Here is a 16649-nt window from a genome sequence, read left to right as displayed (position 1 = left end):
ATGGTATGTTTGGATTTCCCCATTTTACAGATAAATGGAGACATAGAAGGATGAAATGACTTATTCAAGGTCATATCGGTATTTTTTTTTTTTTTTTTTTTTTGAGACGGAGTCTTGCGCCGTCACCCAGGCTGGAGTGCAGTGGCGCAATCTCGGCTCACTGCAAGCTCCGCCTCCCGGGTTCACGCCATTCTCCTGCCTCAGCCTCCCGGAGTAACTGGGACTACAGGCGCCTGCCACCACGCCCGGCTAATTTTTGTATTTTTATTAGAGACGGGGTTTCACTGTGTTAGCCAGGATGGTCTCGATCTCCTGACCTCATGATCCACCCGCCTCAGCCTCCCAAAGTGCTGGGATTACAGGTGTGAGCCATCGCGCCCCGCCGGTCGTATTGGTATTTAATGAGAAAACTGGGACCAGAACCCAGGCCTTCTGCCTGCAGCTTCATCGTGCTTCCTGTTGCAGCATGCTGCCACCATATAAAAGTGCAAGGATAATCACTTGGACTGCAAATGCCCAACAAGCTGTGCTGAGCAACATGTGTCTAAACAGGCCCAACCAAAACAGGAAATGCCCGTCTTGAGTGGGGGAATGGTTAATCAAAGAGAAAAATATGAAAATGCTGAATCCCAATCCTTCCCAGTGAAGTAGAGATACTAACTTGAATAAACCTCTGCTAGAGTGTGGCAAAAGGTGGGAGGGAAATGACTGAGGCTTAGGTTCCCATAAGCCTTAGGTTTAGTGATTTCACTGTAGTATCTGAGTATAGTCCTATCACATCTTAACAAGCGGCTTTGTGACCTCAGCAAACTGAGATACCCCAGGTAGACACTACTACAAAAGTCATATATATAAAAGAATAAGACAGTTTCTGTAATTAATTCTACAAATAAATCTAAGTGGAAGCTACAGATTGGAGGCAATGGAGGCCTAATCGGTTTCTTCAGCCAGGGGATTTTGGCACTCCACGCTGACCGCCAGGAATCCTATTTAGTAAGTTGGGGGAAATAACAAAGATGACATTGGAATTAACATTTGGGCTCTTGGAGAAAATGTTGCCATTCAAATATCTTGCAGTTATTAGCCCCAAGGGAACAAATTAAAAAATGCTATAAGTGAGAGACCTAAAGGGGATGGAGAGAAAAGAGATGCTGCTAACAAAGTCATAAAAGTAGTGAGGAAAGAGTAGTTCCCTAGCCGGGTGCGGTGGCTCAAGCCTGTAATCCCAGCACTTTGGGAGGCCGAGGCGGGCGGATCATGAGGTCAGGAGATCGAGACCATCCTGGCTAACATGGTGAAACCCCATCTCTACTAAAAATACAAAAAAATTAGTTGGGCGTGGTGGCGGGCACCTGTAGTCCCAGCTACTCAGGAGACTAAGGCAGGAGAATGGCGTGAACCTGGGAGGTGGAATTTGCAGTGAGCCCAGATCACACCACTGCACTCCAGCCTGGGCGACGGAGGGAGACTGTCTCAAAAAAAAAAAAAAAAAGAGTAGCTCCCCATATTAAATCAAACGTCGTTGGCTGGATGGAAGGGAGAGCAGTGTGCAGGCTGGTGAGTAGAACCATGAGGTCAGTGTAAGAGTGCTGGTGTAGAGACAGGATTAATGACAGTGGTAATGGTGGGGCCATCCAACGTCAGCAGGAATTGGTTAAGTACAGCACCACCTGCACATTTTTGTTCACCAAATTCAATTTGATTAGTTGGAAACCATTTACCGAGTTCCTGGCATATGCCAGGTGTAGAGTGCAATTTTTTTTTTTCTGTTTTTGATGAACTCTTGTTCTGTTGCCCAGGCTGGAGTGCAGTGGCGTGATCTCGGCTCACGGCAAGCTTCGCCTCCCAGGTTCACGCCGTTCTCCTGCCTCAGCCTCCCGAGTAGCTGGGACTACAGGCGCCCGCCACCATGCCCGGCTAATTGTTTGTATTTTTAGTAGAGACGGGGTTTCACTGTGTTAGTCAGGATGGTCTCGATCTCCTGACCTCGTGATCTGCCCGCCTCAGCCTCCCAAAGTGCTGGGGTTACAGGTGTGAGCCACCGTGCCTGGCCGAGTGCAATATTTTTAATGCAATCCTAGAGAGAGATTTAAGATACACAGGAGCTACACAGAGAAAGGAGGTTAAATTTATTGGAGAATGAGGCAGTATAAGAGAAGGTGGTCTAGATGTATTACTGATCTGGGTTTTAAAGAATGAATAGGCATTTTCTTTTTCTTTTTTTTTTTTTTTGATCTCAGCTCACTGCAACCTCTACCTCCCGGGTTCAAGCTATTCTCCTGCCTCAGCCTCCTGAGTAGCTAGGATTACAGGCGCCCGCCACCACACTCGGCTAATTTTTTGTATTTTTAGTAGAGAGGTGGTTTCACCTTGTTGGCCAGGCTGGTCTTGAACTCCTGACCTCAGGTGATTCGCCCGTCTCAGCCTTCCAAAGTGCTGGGATTACACGCGTGAGCCACCGCGCCTGGCCTATGAATAAGCATTTTCTTTTCTTTTCTTTTTTTTTTTGAGAGGGAGTTTCACTCTTGTTGCCCAGGCTGGAGGGCAATGGCGCAATCTTGGCTCACCGCAACCTCTGCCTCCCGGGTTCAATTGATTCTCCTGCTTCAGCCTCCTGAGTAGCTGGGACTACAGGCATGTGCCACAGCGCCAGGCTAATTTTGTAATTTTAGTGGAGACGGGGTTTCTCCATGTTGGTCAGGCTAGTCTTGAATTCCTGACCTCAGGCGATCCATCTGCCTCAGCCTCCCAAAGTGCTGGGATTACGGGTGTGAGCCACCGCACCTGGCCTGAGTAGGCATTTTCTAAGTAGACAAGAAGAAGAAAAACATGTGAAACAATGGAAACAGTAAACATACATTTTTACCGATAGGTATTGTTATGTAACAACCCCCCAAAACTTAATGACCTAAGACAATGGCAATAATTTATTTTGGTTGTGAATCCGTAATTTGAGCAGAGCTAGGCAGGAATGGCTTACTTCAGTGGAGGCAGCCGCACTCGGGGCTGGGGAATCCACCTTCACATTGATTTACTTACAGTTGGTCCTGGCTATAGGCTGGGAGCTCAGCTAGGCTGGGGACTGTGGGAGGTCCTTACAGCATGATAGGATGGTAGCTGTTTTCGGGAGTGAATGTTTCAAGTACTTCAAGCAGAAGCTATGTCACCTTTTATGATCTGGCCTGAGAAGTCACATAGCTCACTTCTACCATAGTCTTTTTCTTTTTTTTTTTCTTTTTTGAGATGGGGTCTTGCTCTGTTGCCTAGGCTGGAGTGCAGTGGCGTGATCTTGGCGCACTGCAACCTCCACCTCCTGGGTTCAAACCGTTCTCCTGCCTCAGCCTCCCGAATAGCTGGGATTATAGGTACACGCCACCATGCCCAGCTAATTTTGTATTTTTAGTAGAGACAGGTTTTCACCATGTTGGCGAGGCTGGTCTTGAGCTCCTGACTTCAGGTGATCCACCTGCCTTGGCCTCCCGAAGTGCTGGTATTACAGGCATGAGCCATCGCGCCAGGTCCATAGTCTTAAACTAATCCAGATTCAAGGGTTGAGAATGTAGACTCCATATCTCAGTGGGAAGAGCGTTAAGTCACATTGTAAGGAGATATTACTGTGACCACCTTTGGAAAATACAATCTGATACAGGCATGTGAGAGTGAAGTATCGTGGCCTATTCAAGAAATACGTCATGGCCGGGCGCGGTGGCTCACGCTTGTAATCCCAGCACTTTGGGAGGCCGAGGCAGGCGGATCACGAGGTCAGGAGATCGAGATCACGGTGAAACCCCGTCTCTACTAAAAATACAAAAAAATTAGCCGGGCGTGGTGGTGGGCGCCTGCAGTCCCAGCTACTCGGAGAGGCTGAGGCAGGAGAATGGCGTGAACCCAGGAGGCGGAGCTTGCAGTGAGCCGAGATTGCACCACTGCACTCCAGCCTGGGCGACAGAGCGAGACTCCGTCTCAAAAAAAAAAAAAAAAGAAATACATCATAACAGGTGTTTCCTCCTCCTCCTCTTCCTCCTCTTCTTCTCCTCCTCCCCCCTCCCTCTCCTGACCCTCTTCTCCTCCTTCCTTTCCCCAAACAGTAAGCAATCTAAATTTTCTTATGTTTATGGGAGACAAGGATTCACATAATAAGTCAGTCTAGGTAAATCTCTCAAAATTTTGGAACCTCAATGTTTTGTTTTTTAAATAAGAATAATCACACTTCTGGCCGGGCGCGGTGGCTCACGCCTGTAATCCCAGCACTTTGGGAGGCAGAGGCGGGTGGATCACGAGGTCAGGAGATCGAGACCATCCTGCCTAACACGGTGAAACCCCGTCTCTACTAAAAATGCAAAAAAATTAGCCAGGCGTGTTGGCGGGCGCCTGTAGTCCCAGCTACTCGGGAGTCTGAGGCAGGAGAATGGCGTGAACCCCGGGAGGCGGAGCTTGCAGTGAGCCAAGATTGTGCCACTGCACTCCAGCCTGGCAGCCTGGGCAACAAAGCGAGACTCTGTCTCAAAAAAAAAAAAAAAAAAGAATAATCACACTTCTTTTACCTACTATCGGCATGCTTTTGAGGGTTAAGTGAGATAATTCCTGTAAAAATTACTTGAAACTGATAAAGCACAATTTGTTTATTTATTCAACCCTCTACTCATTTATCTACCTAACCACCATCAATCCAACTCCACTCATCTGTTCTTTCATTATCAAACATATATTAAACATCTACACTGTGTCAAGTCTTTTACTATGGGATGGGCCCAATGTAAGTAATTATTGGCTCTCTGAGGAGTATTCCTAAATGTAGTTTTTTGAAGTAACGCCAGTGAATTAGAATCTCTACACTCTCAAAAATGTTTGACTGGTATATGCAAAGTAACTGATCACCAAAGGCAACTGTCTTATTTTAATGTTCAAATTTTCTGTTTGTTTCACCTTCTTCGTTAAATTTAAACTCTTTCTTCAATACATTCTCAGAGAAGTTCTGCTTTCTACAATAGCAACACGAACAAGCTCAAATAACCTGCTTTGTTAGATTTATCACAAATATCTTATCTGCTCTATGTGGCCAGAATTGTAGGTTGGTTATCACAGCATTTTCTTAGTGTTATATATTTTTCAGTGGATGTCTTCCAATGTATTATTGGGTTCACATTATAGTACAGCATTACTCAGTTTATAAACAAATTAAGAATTAATTACTTACATTTTATTTAAACAACAGCCTTGTAGACATGTAGTATGAGTTATAGCAGCCAAGATAGCAAATCCTACAACATTCTGTTGTCTTATTAATTACCAGACATCATCTATATCTAACATCAAACAAATCCCTCATTTATAGATTAATAAAATTCTAAGAAATTTTATTGCAGTTCAATTTGTCTAAGATCTCCACATGAATAAATCTTTGCCAGCAGAACCTCTATGCAGGTGTAACATACAGTGGCTAAGGGCATGACTTTAGGGGAGTAAGATAGAATGGTTTTTTTGTCTATTTGTTTTTTGGAAACAGGGTCTTGCTCTGTTGCCCAGGCTGGAGAGTGCAGTGGCATGGTCATGGCTCACTGCAGCCTCAACTTCCCAGGCTCAAGTGATCCTTCCACCTCAGCCCCCTGAGTAGCTGGGACTACAGGTGCACACCACCATGCCCAGCTAACTTTTTATAGGGGTGGGGTTTCACCGTTTTGCCCAGGCTGGTCTCAAATTCCTGAGCTCAAGCAATCTACCCACCTTGGCCTCCCGAAGTGCTGAGATTACAGGTGTGAGCCGCCAGGCCCGGCCAAGAGTGGATTTTTATTATGGTCTACACTTACTTGCTGTGTGACCTCGGGCAAATCATTTAACTTCTTTAAGTCTTAACTTTTCCATCTCTAAGATGTATACAATGTTACACATTTATAGAGCTGTTACTAAGAAAATGAAAGAAATAATGCATATGAAGCCATTGGTAAAATTCCTTGCATAAGATCTCCATAAATGTTGGTTTTAGTATCTATGTTATTTTGAATAAATTGAGGTGAAGAGGTATTATATAGTTCTTTTTTCTTTATGTTTGAACTTAGATTATTTGTGATAATATAATCTGTATATATTTCATATAAAATTAGGTTCAGCTGTGTTACAGAGGCCTAAAATGACAGTGGCTTTAAAAATAGAGATTTTTTTTTTTTCCTTTTTCAAGTAAAAGGAGGTAGGCTGACCAGGGCTGGTGTGATTTTTCTACTTTGAACATTTTCCAAGAATTCTGAATTGTTAGTTTGCGCTTCTGTCATCTTGAGGCTGTGACCATTATCCTCATGATCTCAAACGCTAGCTATAGCTCCAGTCACTAAGTTCACATCTTAAGAAGTAGTGTGTAAGAATGCTTGAAGAAGAAAGTGGATGGGGAAGGCAAAGGGTATTAGATCATGGCTTTTAAAGGAGGTCTCCAAACCACAGGGTATCTCCATGTATATTCCATTGTCTAGAATTAGTCAAATGTTCAGACCTAGCTGCAATGCAGGATAGAAAGTGTATTCTTGATTCTGAGTGGACATTTGCTCAGCTGAGAATCGCAAATCTATTTGCAAATCTATAAAAGAATTGGTAGAAAGCATACTGGGGGATACTGGCACACATCTCCACATTATGCAACTTGTTTTTAAAACTGACTCAACTCATTGTGGTGTAAATCTGAATGACTGATTTGTCCAATAACTTCCACCAACTTTTCTCTGCCAAGTCACCACTTTCTCTTGGGAACCAGCTCCCCTAATGATAGTTCAGTCTGATTTCTTTTACTTTGGTCACTTTGGGCTATTCAGAATAGTCTTGTTCCAGTTTGTGAGCCCTAGTCCTCTTCATTTTAAAACATTATCTTAATCTGTTCCTGCTGCTATAACAAAATACTGAGAGTGGATAATTTATAAATAACAGAAATATGGGCAGGAGCAGTGGCTCATACCTGTAATCCCAGCACTTTGGGAGGCAGAGGCAGGCAGATCACAAGGTCAAGAGATTGAGGCCATCCTGGCCAACATGGTGAAACCCCGTCTCTACTAAAAAATACACAAATTAGCTGGGCATAGTGGCACGCACCTGTAGTCCCAGTTACTTGGGAAGCTGAGGCAGGAGAATCACTTGAACTCGCGAGGTGGAAGTTGCAGTGAGCCGAGATCACGCCACTGCACTCCAGCTTGGTGACAGAGCTAGACTCCATCTCAAAAAAGAAAAAGAAAAGAGAAAAGAAAAAAGGAAAAAGAAATATATTTTTCGCAGTTCTGGAGGCTGGGAAGTCCAAGACCAAGTTGCTGGCAGATTTGGTAGAAAGTAGAATTGCTCTGAGAATGTATTCAATAAAGAGTTTTAAATTTAGTAAAGGAGAAACAAGCAGAAAATTTGAACATTAAAATAAGACAGTTGCTTTTGGTGACTAATTACTTTGTATATACTGGTTAAACATTTTTGAGAGAGTGGAGATTCTACTTTCTACAATAACAACACAAATAAGCTCAAATAACCTGCTTTATTAGATTTACCACAAATAACAACATACCTGCTCTATTTGGCCAGAATTGTAGGTTTGTTATCACAGCAATTTTCTTAGTGTTATATATTTTTCAGTGGATGTTTTCTAACATGTTCTTGGGTTCACATTATAGTACAGCATTACTCAGTTTATAAGGAAATTGAGAATTAATTATCTACATTTTATTTAAACAACAGTCCTGTGGATGTGTAGTATGAGTTACAGTAGCCAAGACAGCAAATCCTACAACATTCTGTTGTCTTATTAATTACCAGACATCATCTATACGTAACACCAAACAAATCTCTCAGATTTAGTGTCTGGTAAAACTTCTCTCTCTGCTTCCAAGATGGTGCCCTGTTGCTGCATCTTTTGATGAGGACAAACTCTATGTTCTCACATAGCAGAAGAGAAGAAGGGGCAAACTCACTTCCTCAGGCCCTTTTGTAAGCACAAAATCTCATTCATAAAGGTGAAGTCCTTATGACTTAATCACCCTCCGATGGCCCCACTTTCTAATACCATCACCTTGCGTATTAGATTCTAACATATGAATTTTGGAGGGATGCATACATTCAAATCATAACAAACATCTGTCTGATGCTTAATTCAAAGCTCTCTCACTCCTCTCTCCAGTTCAGGTTCCAGGGGCCTAGAGGAAAGAAGTGAACCCTCTTTAATTATCAGGCCCAGTGAGGCATTGAATTGTGACAGTGTGTGACAGCAGTCATGTTTCACTTCCCTTTGAGCTAAATCATTTCATCTTAAAGTCACCTGCCCTGTGGGCTCTAGAGTAACTGATGCCAAGTAGCCATAAAATGCATTGCACTGGACACCATAACTCATACACTGTAGTTCAACAACGTAAAGCCAATCACTACCAATGTTAATTCCGTAAATCAGAATTCCTGTCAAACAACTTTGTATCTGCCCACTCCTTCTCCCCTTTTCCCTTTAAAAACCTGCTTGTAACAAAGACCAAATAGAAGCACTCCTCAAGGCAGCTTAAACGTGTGTCCCAGGTAGCCATCCTCAACCTTGGCCCAAATAAACTCTCTATGTTAATTGTGCCTTTGTTTCTTTCTTTAGGTAAACAGGGTGGCTGTCATCACCTGCTCTTTCCATCTCCCTCCTTCCTCCATTGCTTACCTCCCTGAGACTGAGTCAGGAACAAGGCTGAGGGATGTAGATGGTGGCACCTCCCCACCTTTCTTTTCATCATTCTCACTGTCTGGCTGGTTGCTTGAAGAGTAGTGGTTTGCCAGTGGTAGTACTGGGAATGACTTTAGGTCCTCCTGATAAGGCTCCATTCCGGGTGCTCTGTTGGCATTGGTATTGAGGACATCTGCCCTCCAAGGTTCCCTACTGAGGGTCTGCACCAAATTATAGAATCCATCTTCTGCATGCCTCAGGAAACAGAGACCCAAGGGGACCATCTGTGCCCCTCCCCCATTGAGCTATACCCCTGAGCCCTGCTCTTTGGTGCTCCTTCTCTTGCTCTGGGGCAGGTCAGCAAGCCCAGTGGCCTTAGGTGGCGGCTTCTTCTCCTCCTCCTCCTTCTCCTTTTTCTTCCTCCTCTTCCTCCTCCTCTTCTTCCTCTTCCTCTTCCTCCTTCTTCTTCCTATATGTTTGCATTATTTAATTTTTAAATTTTAACTTTTATTTTAAATGTGGAGGGTGCATGTGCAGGTTTGAACCCAGGTTGTGAGCATAGTAGCCAATAGGTAGTTTTTCAACTCACACACTTTTCCCTTGCCTCCCCTCTCTAGTAGTCCACAGTGTCCATGTTTGTCCGTGTGTGCTCAATGTTTAGTTCCCACCAATAAGTGAGAACAAGTGGTATTTGGTTTTCTGTTCCTGCATTAATTCACTCAGGATAATGACCTCCAGCTCCAACCATGTTGCTGCGAAGGACATGATTTCATTCTTTTTCATGGCTGTGTAGTATTCATTCCATGGTGTATATGTACTACATTTTCTTTATCTGATCCATCATTGATGGGCACCTAGGTTGATTCCATGTCTTTGCTATTGTGAATAGCACAGTGATGAACATACCAGTGCATGTGTCCTTTGGTGTAATGATCTATTTTTCTTTGGGTATATACCCAGTAATGGGGTTGTGGGGTCAAATGGTATCTCTGTTTTAAGTTCTTTGAGAAATCTCCAAACTGCTTTCTATAGTGGCCAAACTAATTGACATTCCCACTCACAGTGTCTAAGTGTTCCTCTTTCTCTGCTGCCTTGTCAGCATCTGTTGTTTTTTGACCCTTTTTTTTTTTTTTTTTTTTTTTGAGAGGGAGTCTTGGTCTGTCACCCAGGGTGGAGTGCAGTGGTGTGATCTCAGCTCACTGCAACCTCTGCCTCCCAGGTTTAAGCGATTCTCCTGCCTCAGCCTCCCAAGTAGTTGGGATTACATGTGTGCACCACTACGCTCGGCTAATTTTTGTATTTTTAGTAGAGATGTGATTTCACCATGTTGGCCAGACTGGTCTTGAACTCCTGACCTCAAGTGATCCGCCCGCCTTGGCCTCTCGGAGTGTTGGGATTACAGGCGTGAGCTGCTGCTCCTGGCCATTTTTTGACTTTTAATAATAGTCATTCTGGCTGCTCTGAAATAGTACCTCATTATGGTTTTGATGTGCTCTTCTCTGATGATTAGTGATGGTGAGCATTTTTCATGTTTGTTGGCCTCTTGTATGTCTTCTTTTGAAAAGTGTTCATGTCCTTTGCCTATTTTTTAATGGGGTTATTTGTTTTTTGCTTCTTGATTTGTTTTAGTTCCATATAGATTCTGATATTAGATGTTTGCGAGATGCATAGTTTGTGAATATTTTCTCCCATTCTGTAGGTTGTCTGTTTACTCTGTTGATAGTTTCTTTTGCTGTGCAGCAGCTCTTTAGTTTAATTTGGTCCCACTTGTCAATTTTTGTTTTTGTTGCAATTGCTTTTGGGGACTTAGCCAAAAATTATTTGCCTTAGGCTTTGTTTTTTTTTTTGAGACAGAGTCTGGCTCTGTTGCTCAGGCTGGAGTGCAGTGGGGTGATCTTGGCTCATTGTAACCTCTGCCTCCTGGGTTTAAGTGATTCTCCTGCCTCAGCCTCCAGAGTAGCTGGGGCTACAGGTGTGCACCACCATACCTGGCTAATTTTTGTAATTTTAGTAGAGACAGAGTTTCACCATGTTGGCCAGGCTGGTTTCGAACTCCTGACCTCAGGTGATCCACCCTCCTCGGTCTCCCAAAGTGCTGCTGAGATTACAGGCACGAGCCACTGCACCTGGCCACCTTAGGCTTCTTAAACATACAACTGGGGCAAGCCATGCCCCTCTTCCCTTCTTCTTTTGCTTATTGTGAAATATTTATAAACAAACATTGCCATTTTAATTCTTTTTGAGAGACAATTCAGTGGCCTTAATTACACTTATGATATTGTGCAACCATCACTATTATTTATTTCCAAAACTTTTTATCACCCAAACAGAAACTCTTTACCCATTAAGTAATAACTCCCATTTCCCCTCCCCCAATCCTCTGGTAACCTATAATCCACATTGTGTCTTCACGTAAGTGGAATTTCACACAAGTGGAATTTGTCTAGCTGATTTCACTTAGCATAATGTTTTCAAGCTTCATCCATGTTGTAGCATGTATTATAAGTGGATTCTTTCTTTTGTGGCTGAGTAACATTCCATTCTATGTATATACTACATTTTGCTTATCCACATCTTTTGGCTATTGTGAATAATGCTGTAAAGAACATTGCCATACAAGTATTTGTTTGAGTCCCTGTTTTTAGTTCTTTTGTGTATATACTTAGAAATGGAATTGTTGGGTTTCGTGGTAATTTTGTGTTTATTTTTTGAAGAACTGCCAAACTGTTTTCCATAGCATCTGCACCACTTTACATTCCCACCAGCAATGTACGAGGGTTCTAATTTCTCCACATCCTCACCAACACTTATTTTCCACATTTTTGATTATAACTGTCCTAGTAGGTGTGAAGTGTGTCTCTTTGTGGTTTTGATTTGCATTTCCCTGATGACTAATGGTGTTGAGCACCTTTTCTTGTGTTTATTGGCCATCTGTGTATCTTCTTTGGAGAAATGTCTATTCAAGTCCTTTACCCATTTTTTAATTGGGCTGTCTTTTCTTTCCCCACTCTCTTTTTTTTTCAGCTACCATAGAGACAGGAGAAAGAGGAAGACTTCTCCTTACTTTCTCAAGCCTGTGGTGTCTATTTTTTTTTTTTTTTTTTTTTGAGATGGAGTCTCACTCTGTCACCCAGGCTGGAGTACAGTGGCATGATCTCTGCTCATTGCAACCTCTGCCTCCTGGGCTTAAGCCAATACTCCTGCCTCAGCCTCCCGAGTAGCTGGGATTACTGGTGTCCACCACCACGCCCAGCTAATTTTTGTGTATTTAGTAGAGACGGGATTTCACCATGTTGGCCATGCTGGCCTCAAACTCCTGACCCCAAGTGATCCACTAGTCTCAGCTTCCCAAAGTGCTGGGATTACAGGCATGAGCCACCTCTTATGGCTGTTTGCTGGTGAATCAGTTCAGGTTCTCTTGCCCCTGGGGTGGGGGCGTGGGTAGTGATGTAAGGCTCACAGCAAGAAATAGGCTTTAAAACCTGTTCCCAGTAGGCCATGCTTGGTGGTGCATGCCTGTGATCTCAGCACTTTGGGAGCCTGAGGCGGGTGGATCGCTTGAGCTCAGAAGTTCAAGATCAGCCTGGGCAACATAGCGAGGCCTCATCTCTACAAAAAAATACAAAAAGTAGTTGGCTGTGATGGCATGCACCTGTAGTCCCAGCTACTCAGGAGGCTGAGGTGGGAGGATGGCAGCCCATGAAGTCAAGGCTGCAGTGAGCTGAGATTGTGCCACTGCACTCCAGCTTGGGTGACTGAGTGAGACCCTGTCTCAAAAACAACAACAAAACCCCGTTCTCAGTAATCTCCCCTAGAGGCTCAAAAAGATCTTAATCAGATCTTACACAAACCTGTTTCATTTATGCATAGAATAATTCAGTCTTAGAACAGGAAGGGACCATGGAGTTTATCACGTCCAACTCCATCATTTTACAGATAAGGCCTCTCAGGTCCTTCAAGGTGAAGTAACTTTGCCCACTAATTTACCATCTTAAACAGATTTTTAAAAAATGCCTGACTTATGTGTCACTCAGACTGGCTGCAAAAGTATACCTTCTTTTTTTTTTTGGAATCTGGAAGAGGAGCACATTACAGATATGACCTATTTCTGATTTCCCTTCTCCATGTGATAGTGGCAGTTTTTGGGTGAAAATATTTTGTTACCAGCTCTAACATATGGATAGTTTCTAGACTTTTGGAGATCAGGTTATTATGCTAAATGAATACAGATGAGCATTATGCCTATATAGTGCTCTACACTTTGCAGAGTGTTGTAACATCCTTACCATCAGTGAGCAGGTGTCATTATTCCTATTAGTTGGATAAGGACATGGCCAAGATAATCAGTCAACTGGTGGCAGCTTTTGATGCAGAACACAGTCTCTTGTCTCTTGTCTCTAGGTAGGTGATCTGGCTATGATGTCTGGCACCCTACTGATTACCAGCAGGATGCAATGGAAAGAACATCAGAATTTGGAGCCAGAGAACTCAGGTTCAATTCTCAACTCCATCCCTGATAGGCTCTTACCTTAAGCAAGTCACTTTGCCTTTCTAATTCTCAGTTTTCTCATCTGTAAAGTGGAGACAAAAATAGCATCTATCCAGTTTTTGTGGGACTCAAGACAGGAAATGGAATAGAGTCCTTTGTGAATATAGAGAGTTATACAGACGTTAGTGATTGCCATTATCTGGCTGTCGAGGTAGGGGGTCACTCTGTGTATTATAAATAAGACTTTGTATGGTTTAATGGGTTTAGAAGCTTACACAGAGCTTCAAAGAGCTCCTGCAGAGTAAAAGATGATGTGCTCTTCATCCTTAGGTCTTATTCTAACCCATAACCATTGTTATTTAGAATTCAACAGACATAACAAGCTAAGTCTTCTTGAAATATTCCTCTTTGTAAATGTAGCTTTGCTTTTACAGTCCTTTCACCCGCAGAAAGATGCAACATTCACTAATTTCACCTAGCATTTGAAGGGTCAGTCATGGAAATCTGAAAATCTCTCTAACACACAAACCCAGTCGTGATGCTCCTATTATTAAAAACCTTTTTCCTCCCTGTGGCTCACAGGATCAGGTCTAAATGCCAGGGCTGCAAATCGTTTCCCTATCTAAGTGGAATATACATATGCAAATGGATTTATTAATCAGAGGCCCATCATTACAGTACCAGCCCTTTTCTGTGCTTCCAGCCTTTCATCCTAGTCCCCCCATTTCTTTCCTACACACTGTATGTGCTACAGCACCTCTCACAGGAAACAAAGCTCAGGTGCGCTGCTGGTTGAGGCTGCCTTCTGTTCACATGGGCTGCCTCAGCTGCATGGAGCCCTTGGCCTTCTCTCTGCCACTTCCATATCTCCCCTTTAAGACCCCACTCAAAACTACTTCTTCTGTGAGACCATCTCTGACCTCTTCTTCCTCACAGGGTGGATTCATCATTCCTTCTTTGTGCAGGGGGGAAAAAAAAAAAAAACCTTTTCCCCCAGGATTCTGTCTTTTGCTCTATTTAATTTGAGATTTGTTTAGCCATTCGTCCACAAGAGTTTTGAGGGCTGGACAAGAGTTGTGTTCTCTGCATCTCTGTGCACCAGTGCCCAGTACCGGATGCAGAAACAGTAGGTACTCAATTCATGTTTGCTACCATATACTGATAAGGGAAACAGGAATCTGTTTGCCAGCAATCCTTATAGCCTGGAACTGTGCCCATTTGGGTCTTCCTTCCCCTCTCCCTGAGATTAAAAATACATCATCATCCTCTAGTCATTAACTGGACATAAATTAGACAAAACAGGCCTTACTTTAATGTTCCACCCTCCAGGCCTCTCCTTTAGCCAGTTGGCCCATTGGCTGGAAAGCCAGGGCCTGTGACACTGGGTCCCTCTGTCTGATAACACTAACAAGCTATGTGACTTTAGCCCATCTCTTGGCTTCAGGTTTTGGACTGTCTGGGAGTTAGAGTAGATATTCTCAGGGATCCTACTCTATTCTGACCATTTCTCTTTTACATAGTTGATGCTGAAAAGCTGGGTGAGCTCAAACCAAGGCAAATACATTTCAGCTGGAGCAGAAAACCAAGGTAGAAACACAGGCTGGAAGGCCGGGCACAGTGGCTCATGCCTGTAATCCTAGCACTTTGGGAGGCCGAGGTGGGTGGATCACAAGGTCAGGAGACTGAGAAACACAGGCTGGAGATGGGGTGGGGGGGTTGGGTAGGACAGGTATCAGCCCAAAAGCCCTGGGGCTCCCTTCAAAATTAGAATATTGTGTTGTTATTGTCTAGTCACTTCTCGCAGCACAGAGTAAGTCCTCCCAGCTCAAACACGCCTTCTTCAGAATGCTCACCCCTCCCCCATGATGCTCTCTAACCCTGAGTGGGACTTTTTCCTCAAACCTGGTCACAGACTCCTTTAGAATATCCCCCATTAGATTTCTTGTGCACTCTTTTTCTGCACTTGCTTAGAATTTCAACACATTGCTGCCAGTGAGTTGAGAATGGAAAAATGTAGAAAGGTCAGGTGAACTCAAGCATGTACTTGGATGAGAGCTAGAAGAGCCGGCAGAGAGGATTAGGAAGGGCAGAACTGGTAAGAGCTCTGTACTGAAAAGGGGACATGGACAAAGGGGAGGAGTTAGGGACAAGACACATTTAGGAGTTTTACTGCAGACTTGTTTGTTTTTAATGCAGTTAAAGTTTTGTTTGTTTCTGAGAGAGATTCTCACTGTATTGCCCAAGCTGGAGGGCTGGAGTGCAGTGGCACTATCTGGGCTCATTGCAACCTCTGCTTCCCGGGTTCAAGTGATCCTCAAGCCTCAGCCTCCTAAATAGCTGGAACCACAGGCGTGCACCACCACGTTTGGCTAATTTTTGGTAGAGATGGGTTTTACCATGTTGGCCAGGGGTTTTTTTTTTTTTTTTCCAAAGAAAGGAACGTGTTAGAAGAAAATATGAAGTATGAAGATTGTACACCAGCACACGAGTGAGGATGAGAATAACCCAAGAGCATGAAGTTAAATATTTCACAAAAAACATTTATATGAACTTTGTCATGTCTTTTGTTAAGTGAAAAGTAGAGAGAGACATTTATTGGATGGACTAGCTATGAATCCAATTTTTAGATAAATCCTAATATTTGTTGCTTTAAAAGGGTCAAGGTCCAACACCCAACCAAAACTGAGAAAGACACCATCAAAGAAAGGCCTAGATTCCGGGTGCGGTGGCTCACGCCTGTGATCCCAGCACTTTGGGAGGCCGAGGCAGGCAGATCACGAGGTCAGGAGTTTGAGACCAGCCTGGCCAACATAGTGAAACCCCGTCTCTACTAAAAACATAAAAAATTAGCTGGGCGTGGTGGCAGGCACCTGTAATCCCAGCTACTGGGGAGGCTGGGGCAGGATAATCACTTGAACCTGGGAGGTGGAGGTTGCTGTGAGCCGAGATCGTGCCACTGCACTCCAGCCTGGGCAAAAAAGGTCTAAAAAACCCCAGTATTTTCTTTTATAAAAGCGAAGAAAATGGGGGGAAACAGATTAAGGAAAAAGAATAAAAAATGGAAAGAGGACACACAAAGTCTTGTACTAAGGTGTCTGTGGGCCAGTCGTTATCCAGTGAACCTCAGGGCAGGACTTCCTCCCCAATTTCCCAACTCAACTGTTTTTTTACATAATGAGAACAGGATAACATTGGGTAGTCAGAAAAATATTGCTCAAGATTCTACTAAAGATAAGTAACAGCAAATATATATCCAGTCCCTCGGCAAACTACCGATGTCGCATAGCAACAACTGCCTAGTTTTATTTCTGTCACACGATTGCCATAAGGAAGCTTTGAAATTAATTTTTTTAAAAATTTAAACAAACAAGGTAGCATACCTCACTGCACCCATCCAAGTCACCTGCCTCCTTCCAAAATTAGAAAGGCAGCCTCTTCAAAGAAGAGATAATTAAGGTAGTAGAAACAGAAACACAAATTTATCGGGTGTCTGCTAATCTCCACCCC

General features: G+C 43.5%; 1 pseudogene; it reads right to left on the bottom strand.

Moving 5' to 3' along the window:
• LOC116472194 (uncharacterized) overlaps window positions 1-8811 on the bottom strand; it is a 33933-nt pseudogene extending 25122 nt beyond the window's left edge.
• Between the last annotated feature and the right edge of the window lie 7838 nt (window positions 8812-16649).

The sequence above is a fragment of the Hylobates moloch genome, unplaced genomic scaffold (genome assembly GCF_009828535.3).
Source record: "Hylobates moloch isolate HMO894 unplaced genomic scaffold, HMol_V3 SCAFFOLD_8, whole genome shotgun sequence".
NCBI classification, from domain to species: Eukaryota; Metazoa; Chordata; class Mammalia; order Primates; family Hylobatidae; genus Hylobates; species Hylobates moloch.
The sequence above is the reverse complement of the archived record's forward strand: the minus strand, read 5'-3'. Positions and strand labels throughout refer to the sequence as shown.